Raw genomic sequence first — 18,047 nt, 5'->3', positions numbered from 1 at the left:
TACTCCCTGGCGGCAGTCACGCTGTAGTACTTCGAGTTCATTAAGTATCTCCTCTGGGCGATGGAGCGGACAGATTCGCCCGAGGCGAAAGTCAGGCAGAGGTGGTGGGCGTATAGGTCGAAGGTCGAGCATCCAGAGGATAATGAATCCATCGAGTACGGTGTGTCGTTTGTGAGGGTGCAGTGCCAGCCGGAGCCACAAGAGTATTCGTTCTCCCACCGCAAGAGGAGGCCTGATGGCACGATGTTGCTTCCCAGCCGTTCTCCACGATTCACTCGATGCTCGCCTCGTTTCAATAGTGGCAGCAGGGTTGAAGGTTTGCTTCGCACTAACCTAATCTTCCAGCTGCTCATGCTTACAATCAGTGTGACGGCTAATGAAAATCATACGGGAAAGTACTGGGTAGTACTCCGCCGAGTACTACGCCAATCACCCTAAAATAGCTCTGGACCAAAAATAAAGTTGTGACACTGTGTACAAATAAAGAAAAATCGATTGGTGCTTCTTTCAGAAAAGAGTACTCCCTAGAAAAGTGCCAATATAAGCTACTAGTATTTGATTAGAGGATTTGCTGCCTAGAAAGATCCATCCACAGAGAGCGCCACCCATCTCACCGGTGGTGGATGCCAATGCTTAGATGGAGCATGCTTGGTGTCGGTAATTTTTACTTGGCACCTCGCACTGTGCATATATGTCGATTCCATCCGTACATTTGTGCAGTTCCACCAAAATGCAGCTGAATAACCCTGTTTGCACAGATAATGAAAAAGCGTGATTACATTATAGTGGCACTAGTTGATGAAGCATACACTAATAAATAGAAGAAACTTCATTTTCTTAATGGGAAAATATTGCGATAGTCTCACAGTATGCCATGCTGCAAGGGTAAGATGGGCCCTGCGACGCCTCTTACGGTAGGGCTCATACTGGAAATCGACCCAATTCTCCCCGATACACCTTCTACAAGTGATGGACATCAGTGTACAGCGGTAGTACAAGGAGGGGCCTTGAGACAATCTAATCTCTATTTTTGTGCAGATCAACTAAACTTAAGCACCCTAGTTTGCAGAAACACTTAAACGTTAACAGTGGGACTAGTTGATGAAACATATACTAATAAAGAGAAGCACTTTCTTTATCTACGTTGGAAATGAAATGATAGAGAGGACACTAGCTCTATTTTAACTATATTATTACTTCATTTTATCAGTGGCACTAGGGTCGAGCAGGTGGCAAGCGAGGTGTACCATGCGTCGCAAGGATGGAGGACGGGGGTGCTTAGACTGGGATGCTGAAGCTAGCTCTTTCAGTCCCTATCTTCTCCCCTGATGTTTATGTGGTAGCTTTTGGGTTGTAATCAAAACTTGGTTGAGCTGGGGCTGCATCCCCCTACCTGCCTAGCTTATGTGGCAAACTTGTCTCCTGCCAGTACTTAGTCCGTTCTAGTACTAGTTGCATAACTGCACGTTTACACTGAGATGTTGTCGGATAATGGTTCTCTATGGTTGGGTTTCTTTAATGAAATTGGAGGAAACGCCCTCTTTTGATATAAAAATAAAATCAGTGGCACTAGAGGTGCGAAAACATTGCCTCAAATTAATAGTGCCACTAGATTAAGGTGCAAAATAATAACATTACTGCTTTACATGGCAGTGCCAAAATAGTAGCACGAAAATAGAGTTAGCATGCAGGATCTTTGGCAAACGGTCAGACCAAAAACAAACATACCTTGTGATGAAAACCATATCTGCAGTCAACGCCATCAAAGAAGGGATGACACCAGTCACCAACATGGATGATTCAATTCATGCGACCTTTTTGTGCAGTTCACCTAAAATGACACAATGCTTGCATCATGGATGTCGGTGTTCTAGGAACCGGGTACACGGACTTGCCTGCCTGCGGCCCACCGCATGGCTCCATCGACGGCCTGGTATGGCCCATCTTCAGCACCAGCAATGCAAGACCCTCGTGAGGGGCCAAGCCTCGCGAGGCGGGCGACGCCAAGACCTCCAGAAGGAGCGGCCTCCTCAGGCTGGCTCCTGTGGAGCAGAGATTTCTATGCAAGCCCTCACCTCGCGAGGTTTGAATGACACAAGCCATGACGACTGAAGCCAGGTGCGTGCCAGTGGGCGCAGTACAGCAGGTTTCCTCTTTGGTGCTAAGGAGACAAGCACAGGCGCAGAGTCCCGAGGAATCAACCAAAGGTTTCCATTTCCATGCTACAACACCAAGACCGCCAGGACGGCAAGACGGAGGTCACCGCCGAGCCCACCATGGCGTCACGACTTGAAGCTTTGCAGGCGAAGACTACCTTTTGTCAGGATAAGATGTACTAGTTGTCTCCCTTCGAATTTTGCTCTTGTGGGATCCCTTCCCGCTTTCATTTTGGGAAGAGGACCAAGGCCAGTATAAATAGAGCCTAGCCACCACAATAGGAGGGGACCCGGATCCAGTCCATCATCACACCCTCTAGCTCACACAAACACAAGAACACACCTCCTGAGGTTGTTCTTCCATGGTACTAGCTCATCCTCAGCCCACCTCGAGGCCAATCCATCACAAAGTAGGAGTAGGGTTTTACACCACAAGGTGGCCCGAACCTGGGTAAACTGCAGTGTCCCATTTCCTTCTAGTTCATCGAGCTAGGCCGTGGGATCAACGAGCGGGCAGACTCGGGAGGTTGAGTTCTTCGCACGCACCCCAGAGTTCAAATCTATCCAGGGTCTGCGGAGCCTGTAATCCAACATTTGGCGCGCTAGGTAGGGGTGCGTCGGAGGCTCTCTTCCTCCAGTCGACTCGCCATCGCTCCTCCGTTCTCATGGCCGATGCACCTTCAGCTCATGCTGAGCATTGGGCCGCTCGGCCTGCTCGGGCAGCGCCTTCCGCCAAAGAAGACCTCCACTCCGCGCTCCTCGTAGACCGCACGCCAACCGGCGTCGTCGGTCGGGGGCCGCACGGAACGCCACCGCCCGCTCCCGCACTGCACCACAACCACGCTACCACGCGGTCTTCAAGCTATGTCGTGGCGACAGCGCTACACACCCGCTGGGAGCAGGCGAACATGTGAGATGCGCTCGTCGTCACACGAGAGCTGCTGTGATGCAGGCTGGTGGAGGGCGGCCACGACACCCTGCTGGAGCGGGGCACCGAGCTTCTCGATTCCACCTGCCAGGGCGCAGCACCCTTCTACACCCTGCCTACGTCGCAAGCGGTGCTGGGGGCACGTGCCGGCCCCCGCTACGCCCGCTCGCCCTTCCACGAGGGGCCCGAAGGACCTCGTGGCAACAACATGGCCCGCGACGCTGCTCATCCTACCTAGGGTACGTTGCCTCCGGGCGTGGCGAGGCCGGATGGCCCCTCCTGGGGCCATGCCGAGATGCTACCCTACGATCATCATGGCCCGGCGCCAAGCCTAGTAAGCAACGACGCCGGGCGTCCGGGTGACGGCTCAAGGGTCGCGGCGTCAAGCGTCCCCGCACCTCCGCTACCGAAATTGTTGTACGCATCGAGAAGAAGCCCTTGCCCGCTTCCCTCGTCAGCCTGGACATCAGGGCCGCGTGAGGCTGAGGCTCTTCGCGAGCTGCCCTGGAGCTTCACCGATGTCTTAAACAGCGGCCACCGGGTACAACAAATATCCCAGGGGCACGATTACGCTAACCATGGACCGCAGATAAACTATGCCGCGTCGATAGTCGTGGACCCCAGGATGATTGTCTCACGCTCGTCGTGCGCCCATGGACGCGAAGGCCGCGCTGCTCATGGCACGCGAGCTCCTGTGCTACCGCCCAGTAGACGACCTCTACGAGGACTGGCTGGACCGCATCGCCGAGCTCGTCAGCGTCGCTGGGGGCTTGCCTGTCCCGTCGCTCTTGCTACCTCGCCCTCCTCCAGCCGCGGGTGACGTAGCCCACGGGGCGCCTCCGCCACCCCCAGACCAAGACGGTGCCCTGGCGCCAAGGCGCGCAGCCCCCCGGTGTGACCCACCGCGGCGGGCGCCCGTACGAGAAGAAGGAAGCTGCCAAGAGGTCCCCCGGCCGCAAGAAAATGCTCCTGTGCTCCCAGCGCCACCATGACAAGACCGCATGCCGCCTGCGGTGGCGGCGCGCGGATATCAAGGGCAGGCTCCGCCTCTGCAAAGGGCCCCGGTGGCCACAGCAGGCTGCCGCGCCTTCACTCCAGAACTGCGTAGCGTGTCTGGCCGGGCAAGTTCAAGCGAGACCTGCCTCCTCGCTACGACGGCACCCCCCGACCCTGCGGAGTTCTTGCAGCTCTACAAGCTAAGCATCAAGGCAGCCAACGACGATGAGAAAGTCATGGCGAACTGCTTCCCCATGGCTCTCAAGGATGGTGCTCGATCATGGCTCCTGAACCTGCCCACGGGCTCGATGTCCTCCTGGGGTGAGATGCGCGACCGTTTCGTCGCCAACTTCCAGGGTACTCACGACCTCCCGCCAGTCGCGGGTGACCTACGCTGCATCAAGCAGCAACCAGGAGAGACCTTGCAGAAGTACATCCAGCGCTTCAACAGCATTTGCCTCAATATCCCCAAGGTGACGGACGAGGCCATCATTGCAGCGTTTTCCGATGGCGTCCGCGACATCAAGATGAAGCAGGATCTCGCCATCCACGAGGAGCTATGAGGAGGAGCTATGCACGGCTCTAGAGCTGTTCAACATGGCGACCAAGTGCGCAAGAGCTGAGGAAGGGCGCCTTTCCCTCCTCGAGCTCCCTGCTACCGACCCAGAGGAGAAGAAAGCCAAGGCCAAGGACGTGAAGCACAAGGGGGTGGCCGTGCTCGCGGCGGAGCAAGACACGAAGCGCGGCCGGGACCACCCCGAGTCGTCCAAGAGCAGCCGCCTGTTCTGCACCTTCCACAACGTACACCGCCACAACACCAACGATTGTCAAGAGCTCAGGGCCATTCGAGATGGACACTTCGGTCGACGCCCCGAGCGCAATGACTGGGGCTACGGCTGAGGAGGAGGACGAGGTGGAGGACGCTGGGACGATCGCGGCCTCCGCCAGGAGTGGCGCGACCGGCCTCGTGAGGACCGCTGGCAGGACCAGCCTCGTGAGGGCGCCTGGAGGGACCAGCCTCGCGAGGACCGCCCCCAGGGCAATGCTGGTCTCCCTCCACTGCCGCCACCAGCAAGAAGGAACGACGACCACCACCAGGACGAGGGGTCTGGGGGCTTCCAGGAGCCACGCGTAATCGCCTGCATCTTGGGCGGAGCTTAGGCCCTAGTGTCCCAGCGCTTCTTCAAGCAGTTTGCTCGCGAGGTGAACTTGGCTCATCCCAGGCTCGAGGCCACACGCCCGCTCAGGTGGTCCAAGTGCGCCATCACCTTCAGCTCGTCAGACCAGCTCAAGTGCGAGGCGACCGCCGGCGCCCTCCCGATGCTATGCTCGCTCGTCATCAGCGACGTCCATGTCACCAAGACCCTCATCGACGGCGGCGCATGGGCTTAACGTCCTGTCCGTCGAGACATTCGACAGCCTCCAAGTGCCATACGATCAGCTACAGTTTACCAACCCCTTCTCGGGAGTCACCTTTGGCCAGCGCGCCAACTACCGCACCGAGCTCATCGACTTTGATGTCGCCCACATCCGTCTGCCGTACAACGCCATCCTTGGGTACCCAGCATTGGCCAAGTTCATGGCGGTGACCCACCATGGCTACAACGTCCTCAAGATGCCAGGAAGCGGTGGAATCATCATGATTCCCTGCGAAGAATGAGATGCGGTGTGCTCTCTGGAGCGCGCCTTCCTAGCCGCAGCAATCGAAGACCCCAACAGCGAGGGCGTCCTGTACCGTCCTGAGGCCATTCCCAAGGGGAAGAAGCAACTACTCCGCACAGGGCCTCGGGGGAGCAGCATCTCCAGTGGCGCCGCCTCAGGATCAGCGCCCGCACCTGGGGCGCCTCCCTCCCTCGCATAGGAAGGCGCGCTCGGCGCCTTCCTCGGGCGAGGCCCGTGGGCTCTCTTCTGGAGGGCCTCAAACCTAGCCAACAACACGAGGGAGGCGCTCGGGCACCATGTGGACGTGTGCTTTGCGGCACGTTTCCCTCAGGAGGGCGTCGAGCGAGGAGTGCCCGGCGCTCAGGAGTTCATCGTCAAGGCCACCCAGGAGCTTCAAGAAGCCAGGACCATGCGCGACGACCGCTACCTACCTGGTGTAGCTCCCATCCTGGCGAGGATGGCGGGCTGCGCGTCTGCATCGACATCCCAGGGCTCAATAGGGCCGCATCTCAGGAGCGCTTCTGGCCTTCGCCGTTGGGCGGTGCAAGGGTCCACCTAACAGCTATGTCCGCATGCCGTTTGGCCTGCCGAGCGTGGCAGCCGCCTTCCAGCGCGACCTACGAAGCATCCTGGCAGCTCAGGAGGCCAGGCATCACGCAGTCCCGTCTGAGATGGAGGCGGTCCTCAAGGAACCACCTGAGCCCCCAGAACCTCCCGATGCTCAGGGTCTTGGTGACTCATGAGGAGCGGCCTCTTCAGCGTGCACCTTCAGCTACCCCAACACTCCTTCGACAACGGAACCGGGTGACATTTTCCAAGTCTACTCAGCTGGGAGCGCCCCTCGGGCTGCATCATTCCCACGTCGCATGGGTTTGTCCCTGCGGCATGCATCCTTTCGCATTTCTAGCTTACTCTACTGGGGGCGCCCCTCGGGCTGCATCATCCCCAGGCCGCTCGGGTCCGTCGAAGTGGCGTGTATCGTTCTCCCAGCTATCTAAGCTATCTTGTTCCATCTCATGAGTTACCTGTGATTACCACTTGCCTCCCCGGAACTACGATGCCATGAACGCCACGCACCCAAGCAAGCCGACCCACGACCACCTCATGATGAGAACTTGCACGGCGTCTGTGCTCGGGTTCGTCCCTCCAGCGTCGCCAAACCCAAGAGGCTGAGCTCTGGCTCGCGGGCCCGCTCCCGTGTACGTCACCTCCCATGGCCCTTGGTGCCTTGTTCTCGCACGAGCTGGTCATGGATGGACGGGCTAGGGCGCGCGACCCGGTGCCTCGCCAATACGGGGGCCGTGCACCGGTCATTCCTCTTCAAGATCCTGCGCAAGAGAAGACTTGGCACGGCGTCTGTGCTCGGGTTTGTCCCTGCAGCGTCGATAAACCCAATGATTGAGCTCTGTCTGGCGGGCCGGCCCCGCTCACATCACCTCCTGGGGTCGTTGGTGTCTGGCCCTCTCATGTGACTGCCTCAGCAGAATGGCCCGGCGCAGGTTGCCTAACCATCTCGCAGGACCGTCGCGGCCACCAGGAATCAAGACTAGGCGCAACCTTCCTTGAGGTAGGGCCTCATGAGTCCCGCGCTGGCTCACGAGTGCCCAAACACACCTCGTCCAGCCCTGCCGTGCAAGCTATGTGTCAGGGCGGGGCTGTACACGCCCTGGGGGCTCCACCCAGAGGGAGCCCTCACCCACGCACCAGTGGAAGCACCATGCTCCCCGCTGGCAGTCGACACAGTCGAGGAGCGCCTATGCCCGTGCAAGTGTGGAAGCGCTATGCTCCGCGCTGGTGATAAACAACTGAGGGCGGCCCCATGCTCGTACCAACCTCAAGGAGCCACCCGGCTCAGTGTCCAACCCCACCGCTACGCTTTCCCCTCGCGAGAGCCGCACGAGGGGGCTGGGCATGGGGGCTGCGCTCGGGTCACGCCCAAGCATACGCCGCCCTGCCAGGTCTCTCGGACCTGGTCGTCACGCGCCCTCCTGAGCGAAGCCAAGGTATGAAGGTCGTTTGGACGTCAAGGGGGACTCCTAAGCATCGCGACTCAGGAGCCTAACTGGCCACGAAGCCCCTCACCCCTTGGTCTCATCCTGGTGATCCGGACGACCCAACGGCGGCTGAGGTATGCGCGGGTTCGGGCCCTGCCGACGTAGAACACTAGGCCTACTCCTGCATCTCCTTTCTGTAAGCTGTTTGCGTGTCAAGGGGGACTCCAAAGCATCGCGACTCAGGAGCCTAACTAGCCACGTAGCCCCTCACCCCTTGGTCTCGTCCTGGTGATCCGGACGACCCAACGACGGCTGAGGTATGCGCTGGGTCGGGCCCGACCGACGTAGAACGTGAAGCAAACATGAAGGAAATCGCGGAACTCAAATAAATATTACAAAACATATTGTTCTTTAAATACCAAACACAAGTTTAATGCCTCCACAAGGCATGGTACGTGTTGCAGAGGCAAAGCAGGAAAAGGAGTTGCCAGCAAGTCATCTCCTCACCCCTGGACGCCGCCGTCGCATGCAAGAGGCGCCCCTTCGACGGTGGTGTTGCCCTCACATGTGCCGCCCGCCGGAGTTGCAGGTTCAGCAGCACCACCAGTCGAGGGCGCAAGGTCGAAGGCGCGGAACTTCTTCAGCAAAGCCTCCACCTGGCCCTTCATGGCTTCGGCAGCAGCTGCGTAGTGCTCATCATCCACAGGCTCCAGCAGCTCGTCGAGGTTGGCGTCAGGATCACGAAGATGGAGGTCGTTGAAGACGCGTGTCAGCGCGGCCGAGGAAAGTGTGCGGGCTTCTCCCTCCACCAAGGGGCCGATCCCGCCCACGACATCCTCAAGCGCCGCGACCAGATGAGGAAGCAGCTGGGTGGGGCCCTCATCGTCTGTAGCCAGCGGCTCCTCCAAGTCCTTCTCGTAGAGTGCCCGCAGCACCACGCGGGACCTCTCCTCAAGGGACTTGAAGGCCATGCAGTCCTCAGCCAGGATCTTCGCCTTGGCTTCCAGCTCGGCCTTCTCTGCCTTCATCTTCTGCTCCAGCTTCTCCAATCGGCCGCGCTCTGTACCCTGCGCCTCCGCCAACTGCTCCAGCTCGGCGTCGCGACCCCTGACAGCGTCCTCTCGGGCCTTCGTCTTCTCCTCCTCTACCTTCCGGCCTCGAGCTTCATCCACGCGCACGTTGCGCATGGTCTCCAGCTCGGCCTCCAGCGACGGACAGCAACCCTGGGCGACCCCAGCTTCCTTCAGCGCCACCTCGCGGGCAGCCGCAGCTTGGGCGACGGCCTGCTTGTCCTTCTCGGAGGCCGCCGCAGGCTGGCTTGCGCCGCCCGGATGGACACATCAGAGTGAAGCCAGCCAGAGATCAGCTCCAGGCGCCCGGCCACCAGGCGATGGTCGGTGCCTTGAAGATACTCACGCAGCAGGGTCAGCGTTGAAAGAGCGTGCTCCAGGACGTCAGGGGAGGCGGAAGGATCTGGGGTCAGCAGTGCGGTGGGAGGAGGCAACGTCGTCACCATGCCCTGGGAGGCTGGGAGCTCCTGAGCCTTGGGAACCCCAGCAACCGAGCCAGACGTTGGCACCTTCGGAGCCAGTGGGGCTACGGGGGCTGGAGGAAACACGTGTCGGCTCACCGTTGGGACAGATGTCATCCACTCATTGGACCCAAAGCGCCTATGATACGTCAACACATGGAACGGCCCAACAGAGGCCCATTCTTGTGAAAAGGCCGGCCCGTTTGACTTGGTCAAAACGTGGCGGGCCGGCCCACGGCAAGCCTGTTAACGGCCTATTCGCATATAGCCCATTTACAGCCCGCTAACCCAGGGCTTGTTTACGGCCTATCCAAATTAGACCCAGTAGCGTCATCTGGGCCGTCCAATATAATTCCAACCCATTTTAACTTCCGGCCCATGTGTGGCCCATGACGTCTTTCGGCCCATATGAGGCCCTTAGTAACCCTCGGCCCCTTAACGGCCCGTGGTAAAACTGGCCTGTAACGAACAGTGTATCACTTTATACCCATTAACGGCTCATTATTCCGTTGGGCCGTTTCCAGCCCATGTTATCTTTCGGCCTTCTCAGGGCCAATTTATTCTTGGGCTCATTTCCAGCATTCGGTTACTTACGGCCCGTTACTGTCATTTTCTGCTTGTGGGCCAAATTCAGCGCATGGTTATAGTCGGCCCGTTTGTGGCCCGTTAATATGTTGGGTCGTTTTCATGTCAAAAAACCCCATTGGGTTGTTTTCATAGAGTTATCAAATACAGCCTATTAATGGCCTGTTATTGTCCATGAATAGTACAACCCATGATTGACGAAATGATGATACGCCTCGTAGAAGGCCCATGGATCCTACGGCCCGTAAAAGTCCCATGGATCGTACGGCCCGTAGAAGGCCCATGGATCCTACGGGCCGTATAGAAGGCCAATGGATCCTACGGCCCGTAGAAGGCCCATGGATCATACGGCCCGCGGGAGGCCCATGGTTAAAATAGTCCGTGTGTTGCCATGATTATTTTGGCCTAGTTTCCAAAAATAGGTTATTGTGGCCACTAGAAAAACACAGAAAAAGAACTGCAGTGACTACAAGAAAACAACTAAACAAGACAATAAGGAAATAAATAAGCAAGCAATGAACGCTAGCCTATTACCGCTATTACACATATTACATCCACTTGGCATCAAAGTTCGCCACCAGTGCAAATATAGGGAACAAAGCAGCATATTACATACACTGGCCGTCAAAATTGGCCACCTATGCAAATAAACGCGGCAACAAAACAAGAGCATAACTGAAACAACTTCAGAAGAGCTCAAGAAACATGGTATCCACCATGCTGGCAATAAGCTTAGCAAGCTTATTAGCTTTGTCCTGTTTGGCGCTAAAATCCTCCAACCTTGCTGTTGCACCAGAAAGTATGTATTTGAATGCTCCAGGGACTTCCGCAGTCCTTCCGCTTCTTGTCGCAGCATAGCTGATCGATGTCTCTCAGCTTGTAGTTGAGACTCAAGAAACCGAACTGATTCAGATAGTGAGTTTGAATAGCTTGTGCAAGCGGTAGTGGCCAGTAACTCAAACACTAAACCAAGACAGGACTTTGGGGTTGTCTCACTGTCATCGAGATAGTCTTCCTTAGCTGTTTTATCAGCTTTGTTGGAGACCAACAAGGATGTGTCACTATCCTGACCCTTATCTGCATTACTTTCTTTACCATTGCTTAATAAGGCACTCTTCCCCAATATTCTGTCAGCATTCTAAAAGAAGAAACAAGCAGACAAATAACAGGTTTAGCACGTACTAGTATATGAAACTCATTTCGGTGAACCAGTTCATTAGTAGGGTGGACAGGATTAAACTACCAAGTCTTCTATTGCCAAGTACTAGTACATAATAAAAGCATCAAACAAACATATATCTATGTCCTATGGTCACTGCATTGTCTTGCCAAATCAAAATAGAGACACGGTTCAAATCATATCAGTTCAAGACAAAGCAGCAGTGAAAGAATACAAAGCGTGGGAAACTACACGGCACAACAAGATTTCAGATGGGTACCACGGGTCTACATGTACAACAATACTATTTGCTCTGTTGTGATGCTAGTAATGTGCATGATATGAGAAGTCAACTGTATACACAGTTCAATTTGAAATCAACAGAGCTATTGATAAGAGCAAGCCCGTTGAAGAAACATGCGTGAACATACCTGATGTGCCATTGGAGTTTTGATTGGATCCTTCAATTTAAAAATAAGTTTGTATGAGTAAATACAGTGATACAAGAGCAAACTAGTATGCACGATAGCAATCATAGTTAAAAAAGGCGCGCCTAAGCGAGCGCTTAAGCGCGCCTAGGCTCTAGGCGTTGGCGAAACGCATTGCGCATAACTACGCTTAATCTGTGCATAACTGCTCATAAACATGCGCTTTGGTCAGTAAAGCGCAAGGCGTAGCAAAATGCACAATTAACGCCTAGCGCTTTTTGGAACTATGATAGCAATGGAATCTTAAATTAAAAAAGTTGTTCTTTAGGTTTAGGCACTTGTTCTACATGAACAAAGTATAGTAAGACGCAAGAATATAGTACTTAAAATAGAAAATGAGCTCATAGACCTTACCACATTCTTGGTTCGGTACCAGTACAGAACAAGGCGTTCCAGTCATCGTCCAGTAAATGTGTCTTAGGAAAACATAAGGGAATTTGATGAGTTTCTTTGCCGGTGAAGTACATTTTCTTCAGGTAATTCCGATACTGCCACCAAGCATTCTTGAAGATAGCAGAGGTATTAGCACAGGTTACCTCATCCTGAGTTTCCAAATCGGTCCTTCTCTATAGAGAAAAATGGGAAAATTTGTTGTATTATAACCATCATGGAGGTAGGATGAATGGGACAAAGCTAAGTAATTGCCATGAATAACATTACTTACACATAACTCCTGGACAAACACCTGCAACTGGCATTTTCCTTCATCTTCAGTATAATATTCCCAAGATGGGAAGATACGCACATACGATTTAACAACATCAAATGCGATAGATGCTAAACTACGACTAGCTGGTTGTGCTTCCTCCATAGGAATAGGCATACTAACTGGTGGAGTTGGGGTTCGCCATGGTAGTACTGGCCCTTTGGGCACTGCAGCTGCCTTACTAACTGCTCTTGTTTGGGAGCTCTATAGTGGAGATGGTGCTGTGTCAACAGGAACTGGGTTACTATCTGCTAGGGTTGGGGTTAGATTGGGTGAAGCTGGTTCTCTGTCCATCGCAGTAGGGGTACAATCTGCGAGAGTTTGGGTTATGTGTGGTAGGGCTGGTTCTTGTGCATGTACAACCGGGGTGCTATCTCCACCAATAGGTAGCACTGTTTTATTTGAAGACCGTGTTTTTAGTCCACTAGATGCTGGCATCACCCGCTCCAATTCAAATGGCTGATAAACAGGAAACATTGTTGAATATACAAACATTGTATGAGAGACAAATGCAATACATAGTGTGAAAAAAAGAGGACATGAAATAGTTGACATATATATTGTTTAACTAAAACGGATAGCATGACATAATTTCACATATATGATGTATATCTAAACTGGATAGCATAGCATAACATAATTGAAAGATATGATGAATAACTAAAACGCCGTGCCAAGTTAGAGCATACACCTCGGTGGGGGAATAGGACTGGTCATCTGTCTCTGAATCAATCTCTGAGGAGCTATCGGGACCCAACAAGAGATCTGCTTCGACAGGTAGCACTGTCTGCTCTGAAGGCCTTGTTTTCACTCCAGATTTTTCAATCTCCCACCCAAATAGCTGATTCACAGGAAGAGTGGTTTAATGTACAAACATTGTCAACAAATGGAAATGTAATGAAGAAAAGGATGGGCAAGATATCATTCAAATATATTATGCCCGGTTAAACAGGATGGCATTGCACATTTGACATATATTATGGCTGGCTAAAAGACATGAGACTACATAATTCCCATATATGATATAGAAACTAAACAGGTGGCGACAGAACATGTCTAAACTAAGCAGATGACATATATGATGTCAAAAGTAGGCACTGCAAGGCAACATATGCATGATATGTCTAACATCATCATGCCAAGGTAGAGCAAACACCTTGGGGGGGTAAATAGGAGTGGTCAGCGGCGTCTGAATCCGCCTCAGAACAGATATCTTCCTCTGGATTACAATCTGGAGAGGGGTGGGGAGGGTTTGTCATTGAACCCACCATGGAGCGGTGTCTACATGACATTGTATTGCCACACAAAACTCTTCTCTTCTTCTCTACATGTTCAGCATGACTGTGTACAATATCTGACATGCATACGAAAAAAATATGGTGAGATTATGTAAGGAGAGCATGCAGAAATTTAGAGTGATGGTAACAACCAGTGGATGGATCCAAAAATAATGATAGCAGGTTGATGATTGCTTTAATTTAATAAAAAGATAGATGATGATTGCTTTACTATTTGTTTCCCACCCAAGATGAACAACATAGGCATACCCTAGGTGAACCAGATATTAGACAGAGATACTATTCATTGCTTCCTCGATATGTGCCCCACAACTAATTTAGAACTCAAGTTTGAACATTAATTTGGAACTGACTTGGAGTCCAACAGGTGAACAGGACGATAAAGTAGCATGTAATTTTAAGCAATGCCTAACATAAGCAGAATCAAAAGAGTGTGACCTCTCTTGTGGACCCGTGTACTCCTCAGGTTAATCTCCTGAGTCGATGATGGTGATGCCGTTGCGGTGGGTGCCGGCGGCAGGGAAGGAGATCTGAGGCGGCGAAAGACGGTCATGAGTCGTGATGTCTGGTTTGGTGGATGTTTCTGTCGATGGAGCAGCTCAGGTGAGGTGGACGACGTCGCGGCAGGAGCAGGACAAACCACACAAAGTTCCCTTCGACACCTACCTGTAACTGAAGTAATTCTGTAAGGGCTCATTTGGCTTGCATGATTCTAAAAACGCAGGGATATGAAAAACACTGGAATAGGATAGGAATGCACATGGTAAATAGAGCATTTGTAAACACAGGATTTCTGTCAAGTTGGGTGTTTGGTTTACAGGAATTGGAAGAGCAGAGGAATGCAAAGAAACATGGCCAAAATAAAGTGAAACCATATGAAAGCGTGTACAGTTAGAATGTTATTCTGCCACTAATGCACTTGGTCTTGTTTTCATGCATAGGATTTTGAAAAGTAGGTCCAGGTGGATGTTTTGCTTCATTCCTTTCAACAAAATGCATGAATAATTGAATAGTAGAGTGCCATTGGAAAATTCCCAATTGCTATGTTTTTTCGTCGAACCAAAATAGCCCTAATGGATCGACATGAATGTGTAGTAATAAGTGATGCAACAAGTGTACAACCTCTTTGCCGTAGCCGTGTCGACCTCAGCATCATTGGGTTAGTCGCTGAAGTAGTTGAGGCAGAGGTGGCTGTCGGAGGTGTGGAGGAAGATCTGAGGAATCTGTAGACGGCGTCCAGGGCACTGCTCTGTTGTGATGGATCGTTCTGTCGTTGGAGCAGCTCCGGTGAGCCGTAAGACGTCAAGGCTGAAGCAGCACAAGACAGACATTGTCAATCTCAAGTGGGATTCTAATAGCATCTCCAATAGATGATGTAAAATAGATGTAAAATTTACATCACCAAAAACCACCTGACTACAACAGATGAGGTAAAAACTGTTGACTCTGAACTTAACTGTCGAAACTGAAATTTACTGTGGAATCTGAATGTTACTGTCGAAACTGAACGCAATGGTAGCAGAGAGGCACTTGACATGTAGTTTAGGGAGGGCCTACAGTTCATCTTCAACCTGCACCCCCCTGAGCCGCCAGCCACCACCGGCCAAACTGCCTGCCCCAGCGCCGCCTCGCCGCCCCAAAACAACTCCCCACAGCCGGTCCGCCGCCGCCCCGGCCAGCCCTATAGGCCCCCCGCCCCCACCCTGAACCCTAAGATAGATAGTGGGGTACCTCTCCGGCGAGCCCCCGTCCCCACTGCGGGTAGTTCTTCCTTAACTCCGGCGAGCCCCCCCCCCCCACCCCCTGAAAATCGACTGACCCAAAAGTCGATTCAGTCGACTGAAGTGTAGCTAAATCGGAGCAGAGTAGCAGCACGAGCGAGGGGAGAGGAGCAGCAGCAGCGCAAGCGAGTGAGCGAGAGCCGGAGCAGCAGCAGCTGGGCGAGCGAGCGAGCGAGAGCCGGAGCAGCAGCAGCTGGGCGAGTGAGCGATCGAGCGAGAGCCAGAGCAGCAGCAGCATGAGCGAGCGAGCGAGAGCCGGAGCAGCAGCAGCAGATCCGACTGGTATGGACGCCGCCGCTGAAGGGGCCTCGCACTGGGGGAGAGCCGCCGTGGAGATGTCGCCCGCGGCGCCGGCTTAAAGGTAGCTGCTCCATGGGGGTGCGGGATGGAGCATCGTCGGTGCCGGGAGGTCGAGTTAAGTAGAAGGTGCGATGCGATGAGTGTACAACCTCTTTGGTGGCGCCGAGTAGGCCTCGGCTTCGTCCGAGGAGTCAGTGAGGATGTTGCGGTTTCGGTGGAGCAGGTTAAGGCGGCGTTGTGGGGATGGAGCAGCCGCGATAGACGAGGCGATCGTCGGGGCAGCTCCTTGGAGGTGGAGGACGGGGCGGCTGAACCGGCGGGACGACGAGATGGACGAGGATCCTCATCCGGGGAGGTGGATGAGGGACGTCGAGTTGTTGTGTTTACGACATCGTCGGGGAAGAGGCTCCGGCTGGGCAGCGGTGAGGTGGCGGACGAAGGAGGGTGGGGTTTCGCGGCTGGAGCGGAGAGGTTATGGCGGCCTGGGATTTCGAATGGTAAAAAGGAGGTGATGGGAGGGGGTGAACCATGACTTAGGGACGCCCTTGTCCAAAATGTAGGGTGTGTTACAAAAGTACCCCCCACCGATTTGAACTAGTGGCCCTTTCTGCTCAGGGTTAGAAGGGGGATTTCGCGTGTCGGGATTCGGCAGCTGGAGGGAGTTTTCGCGTGCGTTGTAATTACGGGATAGCAAGGCACGGGTTGTGAAGGCGCCAGTTTTGGGAGCACGATATCTGAATTTTCGGGATATAACAAGGTGCGGGTTGAATTTTAGGGACAAGCCTAACGTGTAATATTGTACTTGTACGTACCAAATCAATTCACACTTCCCTCAACCAAAAAGAAAACAAAAAAATAAAACTATTCACACCACACAAAGAGAGAGTCTTGCCCCGTTTTACTATAAAAATAATATTCAAAGCTACTCCCTCCTTCCACCTATATAGGGCCTAATGCGTTTTCCGATGCAAACTTTGACCAAATATTAGAGCAATAATATATGACATGCAACTTACACAAAGCACACCGTTAAATTCGTTTGTGAAAGGTTCTTTCAATGATATAATTTTCACATTGTGCATGTCATGTACTATTAATCTTGTCAATAGTCAAAGGCGGTCTTAAAAAACGCATTACGCCCTATATAGATGGAAGGACGGAGTATGAATCCCTGTTATGTCCAATTAAATTTTTTCGCTTACTATATAATGCATGTAACCTACTCATACCAACATTTTAGTGCATTCCAAATGTCTATACTACCGCTGCAATTCAAACTGAATTTGAATTCGTTTCTCTATTTCAATAAGAATCTACAATCATGATTGTTGCCAGCTTCAACCATCATTCGTGTATTACATTAATAACACGCCACATGATTACTATAGAGATAGATATGAACTATGTGTAGTACATGAACTTGAATTCTATTTTTTGAATACACTTGATGTTGATTCCAAATAATAGTACATTTGATGTACTAACTATATATTCATAATCTAAACCATGTTCCATACGTGTACACCATGTTTATCACACATAGTATAGTGCCCCGCCCCCTACATTATGACAAGTATTAAGACCCGAGCTGCAAAAGCCACACATTAGCCCAAATTATGATCAATGTTCTATATATTATACGTAGTACTAGCAAGATGCCCATGCGTTCCACAGGACATCAACATGATCAAGGGGAGGCCTAATTTGCAAATATGGAGAGGGGTGTGGGTATCTTTTTTCAAAATGGCCATAGTTTCCTTCCTATCCGTCAGATATAAATCGGATGACCTATATTGCAGGATGGAAGGCACACAATCATCAACAACTCCGTTTTTTATAAGAGTAGAGATAAAATATATTATATGTAGTATAACATGTTCATAACCACACCATGTGTATCACCGTTATATATATTCACACATGCGTCGGTTTAAAACACTATGATAAATTCTTCAAATATCTGAATTCGCTTTTTATAATTAAGTATGATCTCTATTCGTCTTTTACACCCACACAATCCTCTTATCTTTGTAGCTAGCGCTAACTTTCTCTCGTGCATGCACACGCCCGCATCCCTCTCACCCTCGCTCAGCATTCTCTAGCTCCATCATGCAAATTCGTCTTTTCACTTTAGGTCGTTCACCCACGGTGTGTGTAGGCCCCCAGCTCCTTCTTTACGGCACACATCGATCGATATGCCTCTCTGTCCAGGTGTGCCTAGCACAAACACAAGATTCCCCTCTTCTCTTATCACCATCCATGCCTCACTCCCACCACTCTTTTCATCGATCTCGTACTCGCACACTTCTCCCCCCTCAATATAGTATGACTCTCGCACCACCTCCTAGGTGCATCCCTCTCTCTCTCTATCCTTCTCCCCGTTCCTCATTTGCTTCTAACACACACATGCATGTATACCGATCGATCTCCCAACATATACCTAGGTCGACTTTAACTATTCCC

The sequence above is a fragment of the Aegilops tauschii genome, chromosome 4 (assembly GCF_002575655.3).
Source record: "Aegilops tauschii subsp. strangulata cultivar AL8/78 chromosome 4, Aet v6.0, whole genome shotgun sequence".
Classification (NCBI taxonomy): Eukaryota; Viridiplantae; Streptophyta; class Magnoliopsida; order Poales; family Poaceae; genus Aegilops; species Aegilops tauschii.
The sequence above is the reverse complement of the archived record's forward strand: the minus strand, read 5'-3'. Positions refer to the sequence as shown.